Raw genomic sequence first — 15,520 nt, 5'->3', positions numbered from 1 at the left:
TCTATAGTTAAGAGTTTGTTACTTGGTTTCTTTCTCTCTTTTTTTTCCCTTTGCTCATTTGTTTTGTTTCTTAAATTCCACATATGAGTGAAATAATATGGTATTTATCTTTCTCTGCCTTATTTTGCTTAGCTCTCTAGCTCCATCCATGTTGTTGCAAATGACAAGAGTTTGTTTTTTTTATGGCTGAATAATATTTGTGTGTGTGTGTGTTTGCATATCTTTATCCATTCATCTACTGATGGACACTTGAGCTGCTTCCATAATTTTGGTATTATACATAATGCTGCAAAAAACATAGGGGTGCATGTAACCCTTTAAATTAGTGTTTTTCTATTTTTTGGGTAAATACCCAGTAGTTTGATTACTGGATCATAGGGTAGTTCTATTTTTAACTTTTTAATGAAACTCCATACTGTTTTCCACAGTGGCTATACCAGTTTGCATTCCCACCGACAGTGCATGACAGTTCCTTTTCCCCCACATCCTTGCCAACACTTGTTTCTTTTTTATTTTAGCCATTCTGACAGGTGTGAGGTGTATCTCACCATAGTTTTGATTTGTATTTTCCTGATGATCAGTGATGTTGAGCATCTTTTCATATGTCTATTGGCCTTCTGTTTGTCTTTGGAGAAATTTCTGTTCATGTCTTCTGCCCATTTTTTAATTGGATTATTTGGGTTTTGGGTATTGAATTATATTGATTCTTTATATATTTTGGATATTAACCCTTTATTGGATATATCATTTACAAATATCTTCTCCCATTCAGTAGGCTGCCTTTTAGTTTTGTTGATGTTTCCTTCACTGTGCAGAAGCTTTTTATTTTGGTGTAGTCCTAATAGTTTATTTTTGCTTTTCTTTCCATTGCCTCAGGAGACATATCTAGAAAAATGTTGCTACAGCTGATGTCAGAAAAATTATTGCCTGTGCTCTCTTCTAGGATTTTTTGGTTTCAGGTTTCACATTTAGGTCTTTCACCCATTGTGAATTTATTTTTGTGTATAGTATAAGAAAGTGGCCCAGTTTAATTCTTTTGCATGTAGCTGTCCAGATTCCCCAACACCATTTGTTGAAGACTGTCTTTTTCTCATTGTATATTTTTTCCTACTTCACTGAAGACTAACTGACTATATAATTGTGGGTTTATTTCTGGGTTTTCTATTCTGTTCCATTGATCTATGTGTCTATTTTTGTGCTAGTACTATTATTTATTTGTATCTTCTCTTTTTCTTTATGAATTTTACCATAGAAATACTTAACATTTCAAAGAGCCAACTCTGGGTTTTGTTTATTTACTGTTCCTTTATGCCATTAATTTCTACTCTTATGTTTATGATCTCCTTTCTATTTTCTTTGTATTTATTCTATTTTTAACTATTTCTTGTATTAGAGGCTTAGCTCATTAATTTTGAGCCTTCCTTCTTTCTAAAGTGAGTTTAGACTACAAAATTTCTTATAAATATCAAACTTTTGTATTTAGTATTTTTATTATTTATCAGTTCTAGGAATTTAAATATTCCTTTATTGTTTCTTTTTTAATCCATAAGTTATTTGGCAGTTTTTAAATTTTTTTTCTATAAGGATTTAAAATACATATTTTTTAAATTAACTCTAATTTAATTGCACTAAGGTGAGAGAATGTGTTTTCTAATAATGATTCTTTTAAATCTATAGAGACTTGTTTTATGGTCTAGAAGATAATCAATTTTTATGAAAGGGTCAAATGAGAAGAATGCATATGGTCCAGTTGTTAAGTAGGGGGTTGTGTACATGATGTATAAGTCACGTTATTTAAGAGTGTTTTTCAAATATCTCTATCTTTACTTTTTTGTCTGCTTCCCTGATCAGTTATTGCAGTATTTATCCCACAAATCAGAAGATTAAAATAAGAATTTTTTCACAATGTATGTGGGTTAGAAATTCATCATCTTGATGGCAGTTAGTTAGTGCCAGGCCCTTTACTATTTGCATTGTCTTACCCTCAAAAGGCCACAAAGAGCTAGGCTGGCTATTACTATCCTTACTTAGCACAAAAAAGACAGAAGATCAGAAAGATTTGGTATCTTGCCCAAGACTGTACAGCATTAAATAAGAAAATTCAAAAAATAAAATGAATATGTACGGGCGCCTGGGTGGCTCAGTTGGTCAAAGGTTTGCCTCTTGATTTTGGCTCAGGTCATGATCTCAGGGTCCTGGGATCAAGCCTGCATCAGGCTCCCCGCTCAGTGGGGAGTCTGCTTGTTTCTCTCTCCCTCTGCCCCTCCCCCTCCTCTCACACGCACAACTCTCTCTGTCTCTCCCAAATAAATACATCTTTTTTAAAAAATCGAACTTTAAAAAATCAATAAAATAAAATGAATACATAAACATATTTCATATATCTCTTTGAATGTACAAAAATGGGAAATTATCAACATAATTTCCAGAGCTAAGTCTCTATCATATTTCAAGTACAGGTGAAACTGATCTATATATTGCTGTACTTAGCAGTAAGTCTAAAGAAGCATGTGGTCTAAGAGAACTCTCTGTGCTGATGGAATGTAGTCTAATGTAGCCACTAGCCACATGTGGCTAATGTAAGGAACTGAATTTTAGATTTTATTTAATTTTAATTAATTTAAATGTAAATAACCACCTGTGGCTAGTGGCCACCCTATAGGACAGCACAGTCTAAAGGCGTAAGAATAAAGAGAAACCAAAACTCTAAATATTTAATAATTGGTTGAAATCTTTGAAAGAACAGTAAATACAAAGTGACAGTGTAAATGAACAAGAAGTAACAGTCTATTTAAAAATATTTCCAAATTATGTTTTATCAAACACTAAAATTCAAAGATGTTAATAGGTATTCCTTGAAAATCATCACTATCATCAAAATGTTGCTAGCAATATTTTTTCTAAAATATACTTTACCAGATCTATGGAGAAAAATATATCAAAATCACATATAATTATTACTGTGCTCAATTCTCCTTGCAAATATATTTTATACCCTAGAATACCAGGAAATCCCTGACTAGTCACCTAATGAATATATGGTTTTAGGTCTGCTTATTGTGCATAAGCAATATTTAGCACATGGTACCCAGAAGAATTTACCATCTAAAGACAACTAAACATTTCCACATATATGTATGACATTATTTAATATGTTGTGGCTATAAGACATTTATATAGTACAAACTTATTTCTCATGACTCTGTGAATGAAAAAAATTTTATGTAAGAAATAGGCTTATAATTAGGTCTGGATCAAACAAGTAAAAAGCTAGACTACTTCAAAATGAACAACTGGAGCCTACCAAAAATGAGGGGATGAGTTGCTTAAGATAAAACAATGTTCATGGGCGCCTGGGTGGCTCAGTTGGTTAAGCGACTGCCTTCGGCTCAGGTCATGATCCTGGAGTCCCGGGATCGAGTCCCGCATCGGGCTCCCTGCTCGGCAGGGAGTCTGCTTCTCCCTCTGACCCTCCCCCCTCTCATGTGCTCTCTCTGTCTCATTCTCTCTCTCTCAAATAAATAAATAAAATCTTTAAAAAAAAAAAAAAAAAAAAACAACAATGTTCAATCCTACTGACTTAACCTCAGGATTTAAAGACCAAAAAGAAAGTGTGAGGCAAGTTATTTGTTTCTTTTGAAATTTTGAATATTGTCCCATTGCCTCTGGCCTCCATTATGTCTAATGAGAGGTCTGTTCTTATCTCACTGGGTTCTCTTATTATATAATGAGTCATTTTCCACTTGTTTCTTTTAAGGTTTTCTCTTTATCTTTGGTTTTCAACATTTTGACTATGATATGTCTGGGTATGAAGCCCTTAGGTCTATCCTACTTGAAGCTCTTGAACTTCTCAGATGAGTAAAGTTCACCAGTCAAATTTGAAACATTTCAGCCACTATTTCTTCTGCATTTTTTTTCTTCTGATATTTTTTTCTGCACCCTCTTCCCAACTCCCCTGACTTTTTGGCATACCCATTACATGTATGTTGGTGCACTTAATGATGTCCCACATTTCTATGAGGTTCTGTTTTATTTTCTTCATTCTTTTATTTTCCTCCTTAGGGTATTTGCCATTTGGGAGATTTCTATAATAATACAGAAATGATTTATTTGGGTGTGCCCTAATTCTTCATAAAGATTGAGTTATTTAAAAGTCTTCACAAACCTTTTAATCTCTAAAATACTCTGTGGTAGTAAATTTGAGATTAAGTTTTAACATCCTATTGAAATTACCATTTGCTTTTTGGGAAGAATTTTAAATTTGATGAAAGTCTTCAAAATATGTAATGCTTTACAAATTTGTGTGTCATCCTTCTGAAGGGGCTATACTAATTTCTGTACCATTCTGATTTTAGTATAAGTGATACCAAAGTGAGCATTCATCATTTTTTTTTTTTTTTTAATTCTCTCTTCTTCAGATTGTGCAAGCTCAATTACTCTGGATTCATGTTCTCTAACTTTCTTCTGTCAACTGAAGTCTACTGTTGAGCCTAGCTAGTGAATTTTTCATTTTAGTTATACTTTCTAACTCCAGAATTCCCATTTGGCTCTCTTTTATAGTTTGCATCTTTTCAGTGATATTCTCCATTTGATTAGACCCTGTCATCATACCACCCTTTAATTCCTGAGACATGGTTTCCTTGAATTCTCTGAACATATTTATAATGGCTGCTTTGAAATTTTTGTCTGCTAAGTCCAACATCTGGGCCCCTTCAATTGCCTGCACTTTTTCGCCCCCTGTATATAGGTCACACTTCCCTGTTTCTTCACCAATCTTGTTATTTTTTGTTGACAACTGAGCATTTTTGATAATGTATTGTGGCAACTCTAGATATGGATTCCTTCCTCTACCCCAGGGGTTGATGTTATTTGCATGGTAGTTTATTCAGTTGTTTGCTGGCTTGTCTGAACTACTTTTTCCTACAGGCTTCAGTATCTGATGCTCCTGCCCCCAATTTTTTTTTGTTTGTTTGTTTGTTTTTAATCTTTTCACATGCCCCTAGGTCAGCATAAGCCACTTTTTGGTGAAAGGTTATGATTTAAACCCCTTGGAAGTTAGATTTTTACTCTTTGCCATTGGATGTACATACCTTGGAGATTACTATTATAGTTCAAGGAAATAGGTTTTTGCCCTTATCCCTCTCCATTAGGCAGGGCTTATATTGTCCCTCTTTAATCACTCCTGTGAGGGTATGGCCTTGGGCCTGCCAGACTGCCAGGGATGTGTGTCATTTATTTTAAAGTCTGGCTTCTTAAGAGTTGCTCCTGGGTCAGAGCAGCTTATTGTTCATCTAGTGTGGCTGGAGGTGGTGCTGAGGCTTGCAGTGTCAGTGAGGCTTGCACCCTGTGGGTTGCTCTGACTGCTCCTGACTGGGTGCAGCCAAGCACACCCTTCTTGACTCCGAAAGTTTTACTGTGATACTAGGAGGGTTCTCCTAGGCTGTGTCTTTTCCCTGATGCTGTTAAACTTCTGATTGCTTGGCCATTTCCTTGTTGATATAGTATCACAGAGTTACAGGCACTCTTGGAATTGCTCTTCACCAAGATCCCCATTATTTTCAACAATGCCCTTGGGCACAGAATTGTACTCTGTTCCAAATAAAGTCAGCCCTCTCATACAGTGCCTTAGAGCCCTTCTTCCTTATAACCTGTTTTCCTCTGGGCAGAACCTCTGAGTCACTCATAGAACTAGAGGATAAAGACAGTGTCCCCTTCTCCTGGAGTTACACCTCTGCTCTAAAGTGGGTTCTGGGGGTGGTGGTGGTGGCACTGGTCTGGGGCTGTCTCTCTGGTGCTTCTAGCCTAAGGGGGAATTAGGGTAGGACAATTGGGCAAGTATTCTTGGCCTACCACACTTGGGGTAGAGATACAACATGGGCTAGGAGATCTCCTACAGTGAAACTGTACCCTAGACTGTGAGCTGAGGGGAGAGGGGACATCCTGACTGCAGTCCTAGAGTAAGTGCCCCACAATAGTCTTCATAAGACATATTGGGTTGGTGGGGGGTTAGGTCATGGCTCAAGGGCCACAGACTCTTTGTTCTTCCTAAAATTTAGTAGATTCTCTTGATTCTATTGATGGAGTGTTTCTCCGTTTACTATATGCCTTTAGAAAATTTCCTGAGGCTTTAAATTATTAGTGTTTTTAAGCTTTCTCCAGTTAAAATGTTTATTAGGGAGAGAATCCACTGTGTCTTCACTCTGCTATTCCAGAAGCCAGTCTTCCGTTTTTATCTTCAATGTACTTCCATTAGAAATAATGATCCTCTGGATATATAGCATGTGCTGTGTAAGAAAACATAATGGCTCTTTAGCCATTATTTATAAGTTTTGGGAGTATCTGGAAACTTTCCATTCTGAATTTGTAGACTTAAGTGTGAGTCGTCCCTTTTTTCCTAAAAGACATCTTGATTTGCTTGAACACAATAAAGGAGTCTAGTACAAAATTACCAAGTCAGACAAAAGAAGTACCGTAGATGCAGTGAGGCACAGAGGTCCACAGAGTGATGATATAAACATCATAATATTCTTAATAACAATGGCACTTATGGGTTTTTCACTGTACACTAAAACAGTGCCCTGGCTTTTTGCTGAGCAGAGAGCCTGTTGTGGGGCTTGATCCCAGGACCCTGGGATCATGACCTGAGCTGAAGGCAGATGCCAAACGAACTGAGCCACCCAGGCGCCCCTAAGCGAGTCTTGAAGAAGGACAAGCCAATCATGCAAAAGGTTGAGAGAAAAGGACTTAAAAGAGAGAACAGAGCATATACAAAATCCTGTGATGGGATAGAGCTTTTCCATGTTTAAGAAATTGAGAGAATAAGAGAGGGGGGTGGAGAAAGAAAGAAAGAAAGAAAGAAAGAAAGAAAGAAAGAGAAAAAGAAAAAAGAAAGAAAGAAAAAATATTAGGAAAGTGATAATAAGGTAAAGACTAATATTTGGTGATTTCAATGTATTATTCTTTTTTTCAATGCATTATTCTTAACTTAAAATCAAAGTTACATTTATAATAAAATTAAAATGTTGATAAGAATTTGTAAAGAAAGGAGAAAATGGAATGGGGAGGAAAGCACTGGGTTGGGGGAAGGAAAGAGAGGCATCATTCTGTGGAGTCACGTGGTTGACATGGCTGGCACAGCGACGCCTGACAGTGGCTGGGCGTAAAGGCCGTACGATGGCCTTGTGGAGCCTGACCTGATAGGGGAGCAGAGATGGTAGATAACTGGCATGTGTGCTAGCCAGCACACCCACCTCCTGCCATCAATGAGTCAACAAAGGGGTGACACTAAAAGGTGTTAGATAAAAATTTTTGTTTCAGAAATACAATGCTTGGGACAGGGTGGAGGATGGCTTGAACAGAGAACTTTTAGAGAAGGTCTCCTTAGGCCAGTATGAGTTCATTGCTCTAATCAATGACAAATGTCTGATAGGAAATAGTGAAGTTACGAAGTGGTGTTCACAGGCCATGTTCAGCTGGTTGATATGTTTTCTTTGGCTTATACAGTGTTAAAACATTTATAAATTAGTTAAGAAATACCAAACACTGGGAGATTTTATACAAAACTCCAATTTACTGTTGTCTGGCAGCACTGGGTCAACACTTGTGGATGAGGCACGAGCTTGTCAGTTCATCTTGTGGCCCCCACCCCCACCTTTGATCCCCAACCCTCATACAACTGCTATTCTCTCTTGGCCTCTTTGGCCTCTATCAGCATGTGAGTATGCATTAGGAAAACATTTCAAGGAGGAGACAGAACTCGGTAGTGATGATGGGTAAGGGTCAGGGAAGAGTCTACACTGGCCTAAGCTCTCTAAGGAGGTAAGCGGTAGTGGAGAGTAAAGGCAGCCTCAGGGACAGGCAGACTAGATGTGGGTTAGAGAAGTTGTACAATCCAAAGGCTGGTCAAATGACTTGAGCCATTTAGCAGACAGGACAGAGCTAATTAACACAGAACATGGAAATCCAAACTGCTCAGTGGAGGATGCAACTCAAAGCAGGGTGGCAGTGGAGTGGAGGGGTTGGAGTTCCAGCCTTTCCACTACCACTGACAGACCATAGTGACTCTCTGGCTGACAGTCCTCTTTTGTAAGACATATTTCCTGCTAATTCTCTAGAGGCCTTTTCAATTATTTTAGTCTAGGATAGAATAGAACAGCATCTGAGGTCTCTGAGCAGACACTGTAACAACATATGGCCATGCGCAGCAGGATAACCAGTAGACACCAGCACTGTCCTTAGTAAGCTCTGAAATACTGTGAACTTAGCTGCTAGCCAAGTCACATGAAGATTAGGAGATGTGACATTTTTTTTTTTTTAAAGATTTTATTTATTTATTTGACAGAGAGAGACACAGCGAGAGAGGGAACACAAGCAGGGGGAGTGGGAGAGGGAGAAGCAGGCTTTCCGCTGAGCAGGGAGCCCGATGCGGGGCTCGATCCCAGGACCCTGGGATCATGACCTGAGCCGAAGGCAGACGCTTAACGACTGAGCCACCCAGGCGCCCCGAGATTTGACATTTTATTTTATTAATTTTTAAAAGATTTTATTTATTTATTTGAGAGACAGAGAGAGCAGAGGGAGGAGCAGAGGAGAAGGGAGGCTGACAAGCAGATCTGCGCTGAGCATGGACCCTGATGCAGGGCTCGATCTCACAACTCTAAGATCATGACCTAAGCTGAAACCAAAAGTCCACCGATTAAGCCACCCAGGTGCCCCAGGAGATTTGACATTTTAAAGTTATGTGATGGGTCAGTGTTAATAAAATTGAGTTTCTACTTTGGGAAGCAGTTGAGTATACCCTTTTGCTTTCCTGCTCTAGAATACTCACTGGACAAGGCAGATGTGCACATTCCGTAATACCAAATCTGTGCTGCCAGTGATGGGCAAGCTAGGCCTCAGGCCACAGGTGACACTTCACACTCCACCTGGCATTGAGCACTGTTGGTAGGTACCCTATGTCTATCATGAGAGGGACACTGCTATTTTTAGAAGTGATTAACTTAGAACAGCAGAGAGAAAATGTCTCACAGGGAGGAAGTAGGATGTTAGTGGTTTGAATAAGAGCCTCAGAACTGTATTCGTTCCATGAGACAGTTTGGCATTCAAAATTCTTGGAATAAAGATCTGGCAAGTGAATGCCACTTATTTAAAATCAATGTTTCACCCATGTCTAAAATGTAGACCCTCATCCACGTAAGATCCCTCCTCCCATTTCCATGATTTTAAGCATGTGGTGCAGGGGAGCAGCAGGTCTACAGAAGAGGGGCTCTGTTTTGAGCTCTGCTGTTTTAAATAGTATTTATTTATTTATTTAAGAGCGAGAGTGAGTGAGAGAGAGCACAAGCTGGGGGAGGGGCGGAGGGGCAGAGGGAGAGGGAACACAAACTCCCCGCTGAGCAGGGAGCCTGATGTGGGACTCGATCCCAGGACCCTGGGATCATGACCTGAGCTGAAGGTAGACGCTTAACCAACTGAGCCACCCAGGCGCCCTTGAGCTCTGCTGTTGATGGATGTGAGCCCCTGGCTACACACCTGTACAATCCAGATTTACTTAAGTCTACTTCACACCCACTAAAAGCTTGTACTTAATCTGTGCTCAAAATCTTGGTTTCCTTTGCCCACTAGGCAAATTTACTATGACAAATGCAGTTAATGGATAAGATTATTCTCTAATCAGGTGGCCGCTCTCCTAAGTCTGTAAGCACGTATGTGCACCTTGGTGAAGAGGCTTGGAGAAAAGTGCTTGATAACAGCACAAAGGCACACTATCCCACACAGGAATGGCATTGCCATACATGAAACCAACCTGTGAATGGCCTTGTGATGCTGCCCTTGTCATCCAGCTACTGCAGTTCTGTTTGAAAGGTAAAGCTCTACTCTGGGTGAAGCAAGAAACAATCATGAAAATACCCAGGGTCTTCAGTTTGCCCCTGCCCCAGCCAGCCACACCCCACTCCTCCCCCTCCCAGCGGGGGGGGGGGGGGGAGAGGGGGAGGGCGGAATAAGATAGCAGTCAAAAAGTAGTTCAAGAATCTCCTGTTTCAGCCATCAGGAGTCATTTGGCAGGGTTTTGATTCTATGCGTTTCTGAGCCATGAGGGTGAGGTCGGGACCATGTTGGAAGAACTGACTAAAACTGGTGCCAAATGAAACTACATTCCACAGTACATTCCCAGCAGCATAAAATAATACAGATAAGAGGTTCACTGTTCACATTCATAGCATGTTGGAGGTATAAAAGTCCATTATGGAGTTAATATTTGTCTTTAAGAATGTTTTTTTCCTTCTCTTACCAGCTTCATGGCAGATCATGCTAATTAGAGAATACTTTAAGAATTCTAAAAATTCATGTACTGTTAATCTGCAAAAGCAAGAACAAAGCACAAGGAATAAGGAAAACAAAACTGTTGATCTGTGGAGGGAGTTTCAGTGAGACTCTAATTTAGTTCCTCTTTGAAGTTTCAAATGCTCCTCCCCAACTTTTGAAAAATATTCATTTTTCCCCTTCCTTTCACTCACTGGCTCAGTTTCATAGAAACACAAGAGAAACAGTAGACTTGTGTGTATGCGTGTGTGTGTGTGTGTGTGTGTGTGTGTGTGTGTGTGTATGCGTGTACACCGAGAGGGGAGATTACGTGAACATGTGGGATGTTTACCCGGGTTATGGGAGCAGTTCTTAGCAGTCCACCAAGAATTCCCGGAATCAGAGTCAGTCCGGCCGCTTTCTTCTAGGTCAGTGTCAACTTAAGCAGCCTCTAAAGATCAACAAGGTTCTTTCTCTCCACATAATTTCTTACTAAGCCTCCATTTTAAGGAAGAAATTGGAGGACACAGTGAGGGGGAAAAAGCAAGAGAAAGGAAAAGGGAGAGGGAGAAGGGGGAGAAGAGAAGAGAGTTTGGATATGAAGGGGGGGAGGAAAAGTCACAGAAAAGAGGGAGGGAAGAGGGAGAAAAGCAGGAGAGAGAGACAGCAGAGGGCTGAGTGGGTGGAGGGCCTTTCCCCAGCTCCACCAACCCACTCGGCAGACGGGAAACCAGATACAGCAGGACATTGTGTTCTTCTCCTGAAAAACAACCACACTGCGCTCCTAAAGTAAACAGTTAATCCTGTTGTTTATCTTTGTAACATGAGGAGATGTTAACAGGATGATTTCTCCTGCACAGAAATGTGGTTTTTATTCATTTAAAAAAATCATATTTTCTCTTTGATAAAATAAAATGTGACATATAAACTTTCTAATATCAGTGAACAGGAAGGAATAACAATCTTTCTTCGCTAAAAGTGACTTAACTAAAGGATGCCAAAAAAGGCTGAAAAAAGCCTTTTCTTCACTCAGACATCCTATTTATTTTTGGAAAATACTGCATTACTGAACCAAACCAAGTCAAACCAAAACAAAACCTGCTATAAGTTTGGTCCATCCCAAACTTTGATTTTGGGTATTGCTTGTAGAAATAAGACTATAACTGGGCCAAGACAAGAGTAAGAAGAGTACGTTTTATATGTTAATATTAGTTTGCCCACAGAACAAATTTTCAAAGATATATAGTTATTCTTATACATTTTTACTAACTGAAATTTTTATGGAGTAATTGTGGATTCACATACAATTGTAAGATATGCTATAGAGCTCGTATGTTCTCAGTTTGCTCCACTAGTGTACTAGCAAATAATGGTACAACATCACAACTAGGATATTGACATTGATACAATCCACCAATCTTATTCAGATTTCACAGATTTTACTTGTGCTAGTGTGCATGTGTTCGTGCGTGTATTCAGTGCTATAAAGTTTTACCACCTGTGTAGGATCCCATATCCAGCACCAGTCAAGAAAGTGAACAGTTCCATCACTACAAGGATCCCTTAGGTTGCCTTATATAACCCACTTCCCACCATCTCCCCACCCCATCCCAACATCTAGACACTATTAATCTGTCCTTCATTTCCAAAATTCTGCCATTTCAAAATGTTATAAAAAACAGAATGATCTAGTATATAATCTTTGGGATTGGATTTTTTGCCCCTCAGCACAGTTCCCTGGTGATTAATCCAAGCTATTATGCCTTTTATTTCTATAGCAGCTTTGAGACATAATTTACACGCCATAAAATTCACCCCATTAATAAAAGCAGTAAGTGGCAAAATACACATAATATTTACCATTTTAACCATTTTAAGGTGCAATTCAGTGGCATTAAGTACATTCACAGTGTTCTGCAGCCATCAACACTATCTTATTCCAGAATATTTTCATCATCCCAGAAGGAAATCTCAGTCTACTAAAGCAACCTCCTCATCTTCCCTCCCCCAAGTACCTGGAGACAACTAATCTACTTTCTGTCTCTATGCATTTGCCCATTTTGGATACTTCACATGAATGGAATCATGCAATATGTGGCCTTTTGTGTCTGGCTTCTTTCACTTAGCATAATGATTTCAAGGTCATTCACATTGTACGTCATTCATTTTTGTTGGTGAATATTCCATTTTGGGGTTATTTCCACTGTTTTGCATTTATGAAATAATGCTGCTAGGAACATCTGTGTAGGAGTTACATGGATATATGTTTTCAATTCTCATGGCTATATACCTAGGAGTGGAATTGTTAGGTCACATAGTAACTCTATGTTTAACATTTTTTTTAAAGGCTTAAAATGTATTTTACTAAGTTGATGCTACATTACTGATCCATTTCTCAGAAAAACTCCAAAGATATCAGGGACAAATAAAACATGGTGTACCAATAAAAAATGCACAGTGTAAGTACCTAAGATAGGCACACAGCAACCCTGTTCCTAAGATTGTACTATGCCTTTCAAGAAAAGCTGTGAACAAGAACATCATAGACAAAAAAGGGCCAATCCTGGGTTGTCCTTACCCAAGAAAAAGATGGAGGCAACTTAACACAAGATTTTTAAAAAATATACTAAAATGAAAATCTCTAAGAGAAAATGTCTTCCTTAGGACATGATGGGGTAATATATAGGATATAACAGAACTGTATGTATGTCGTCTGTGACCTCTGTGGACATTTGCCTGAATTCCCACCTGTGAGTGAATGGAGCAAGAGGACTAAGGTCATTGGGGGATGTTTTCGTGGTGTATGTGGCAATGTCTCTGGGGTTGCGAGGTATAAGAATGAGAAAGCAAAGAGAAGAGGATGGACAAAGAATGGAATGATCAAAATTAATGGGGGCTCTAACTGGATCCATTCTGTCATGGTTCCACCCTGCACCCAGGCCCTCAACAATCACCTAACACTTCAGGAAAGCACCACACAGAATCCATTAATTAAATAATATACCACACAGAACTGATTTGTTAAGTATTGCTCCTCCCTTCCCCTCTATATTTGACTTTTGAGGAACTGCCAAACTGTTTTACGAGGTGGCTGCACCATTTTACATTCCCACTAGCTGAGTATGAGGGTTCCAATTTCTCCACGTCCTCACTGATACTTATTATTGTCTGCCGTTTTTATTACGGCCATACTAGTGGATGTGAAGTAGTATCCCACTGTGGGATTTGGTTTGCATTTCCCTAATGACTAATGATGTGGTCATCATGTACTTCTTGGACATCTGTATATCTTCTTTGGAGAAATGTCTATTCAAATCCTTTGACCATTTTTTATTTGGGTTATCTTTTTATGTTGAGTTGTATTAGTTCTTCATATATTCTAGATACAAGTCTCCTATCAGATATGTGATTTGCAAAAAATTTCTCCCATTCTCTGGGTTGTCTTTTTATTTTCTTGGTGATGTCCTTTGAAGCACAGAAGTTTTTAATTTTGATGAAATCCCATTTATGTATTTTTCTTTTGTTGCATATGCTTTTGGTGTCATATGTAAGAAACCACTGCCTAATATATAAGGTTATGAAGCTATATTCCTATGTTTTCTGAGAGTTTTATAGTTTTTCATTCTTACATTTAGGTCAATGATCCATTTTGAATTTACCCTTGTGTATGGTGTGAGGCAAGGGTCAACTTAATTCTTTTGAATGTGTGAAGGGAAAGGGAGGGGAGGGGAAGGGACGGAAGGGAAGGGAAAAAGAAAAGTTTCAACCCTGCAGAATAGAGGATTTATTCAGAGTTTTAGAGTCTATCATTGGCAAAGAGTTGTACAAATGCATCTATGCTCCCTAAGGTACACAGACTAAAATCGCTGCTGTATTTATTTAGGTCCAATCAATATAGAGCAAATGTCACTGGCCAGTATCTTATTTCATCTAGTTCCATTACTTTACCATCATTATGCAGAGGACTCCCAAAGCTCTATGCCTTCTGATCCAAACTTGTTCTTCCTCCTATGCATTACCTCTTTGTGTAATGTGGCCCCTACCATTCTGAGTCACTGTTTCAAAACCTGAGAGCACTCTTTATTTCCTTTTTTTCACATCCAGTTGCTACAGCCTATCCATTTTACCTTCATATTTATCTTTTTAATATCATTCTTCCTTCTCATTCCTGTTATCATTATCTTGTTTTGCTTGTGACCTTTGTTGCCCAACAATTTTCATAACCTCATTCTTCCTTTTTTTTCTAACCCCTCCTTAAGGGATAGAGTTAATCATGTCACTCAACTAATCATGGACCTTCAAAGGTATCCTAATGACTTATACATGTCTCGACATATGTGTGTGAGTCTAAGAAGATCAAGTTCCTACAACCATTTCCCTATCTGAGTCTTGGCTCCCATTAGTTTCTCTAAACTAATCTGATATTCCTTGTCACTTCCACTTGTCTAAGTATGTTTATTTTCAAAGTCAAACTCAAATTCCATATCTTTCATGAAGATGTCTCTCATTCCAGTAGTGAAAACAATTCTTCCTTTTTCTTTGTAATCAAAGTGGGTTTTTTTGCCTTTATTTTAGTTCTTATCACATTCTGCTCTGTATTATAAACATTTGAATAGATCCTTTTTTCTCTACTTTTTGCCTGGAAGTTTCTTTATTTTCCCTTTTTTCATTAAGCTTTTAATTTTAATTCTAGTATAGTTGAAATACAATGTTATATTAGTTTCAGGTATACAATATAGTGATTCAGCAATTCTATACATTACTCAGTGCTCTGTACTCTTAATCTCCATCACCTATTTCACCACCCCCCCAAATTCCCTCCTGGTAACCATCAGTTTGTGCTCTATAGTTAAGGGTCTCTTTCTTTCTTTTTCTTTTTTTAATAAAGATTTTCTTTATTTATTTGACAGAGAGACAGCGAGAGAGGAAACACAAGCGGGGGAGTGGGAGAGGGAGAAGCAGGCTTCCCGCTGAGCAGGGAGCCCAACGCAGGGCTTGATCCCAGGACCCTGGGATCATGACCTGAGCCGAAGACAGACGTTTAACGACTGAGCCACTCAGGTGCCCCAAGAGTCTGTTTCTTGGTTTCTCTCTTTTTTTCTTTCCTTTGCTCATTTGTTTTGTTTCTTAAATTCCATATGAGAGAAATCATATGGTATTTGTCTTTCTCTGCCTTATTTTGCTTAGCATAATACTCTTGAGCTCCGTCCATGTTGTT

At 38.8% G+C, this 15,520-nt stretch overlaps 1 protein-coding gene and 1 non-coding gene across 6 annotated transcripts in view; both read right to left on the bottom strand.

Annotated features, from left to right (window-relative positions):
- SPIDR (scaffold protein involved in DNA repair) overlaps positions 1 to 15,520 on the bottom strand; it is a 562,488-nt gene that overhangs the window by 80,610 nt on the left and 466,358 nt on the right. The gene's annotated exons all lie outside the window — the stretch shown is intronic.
- LOC116643319 lies at positions 4,276 to 4,379 on the bottom strand. The gene has a single exon (XR_004301532.1). It is a non-coding gene; the product is annotated as a U6 spliceosomal RNA (small nuclear RNA).

This window comes from Phoca vitulina, unplaced genomic scaffold (genome assembly GCF_004348235.1).
Source record: "Phoca vitulina isolate PV1807 unplaced genomic scaffold, GSC_HSeal_1.0 scaffold25, whole genome shotgun sequence".
Taxonomy (NCBI): domain Eukaryota; kingdom Metazoa; phylum Chordata; class Mammalia; order Carnivora; family Phocidae; genus Phoca; species Phoca vitulina.
The sequence above is the reverse complement of the archived record's forward strand: the minus strand, read 5'-3'. Positions and strand labels throughout refer to the sequence as shown.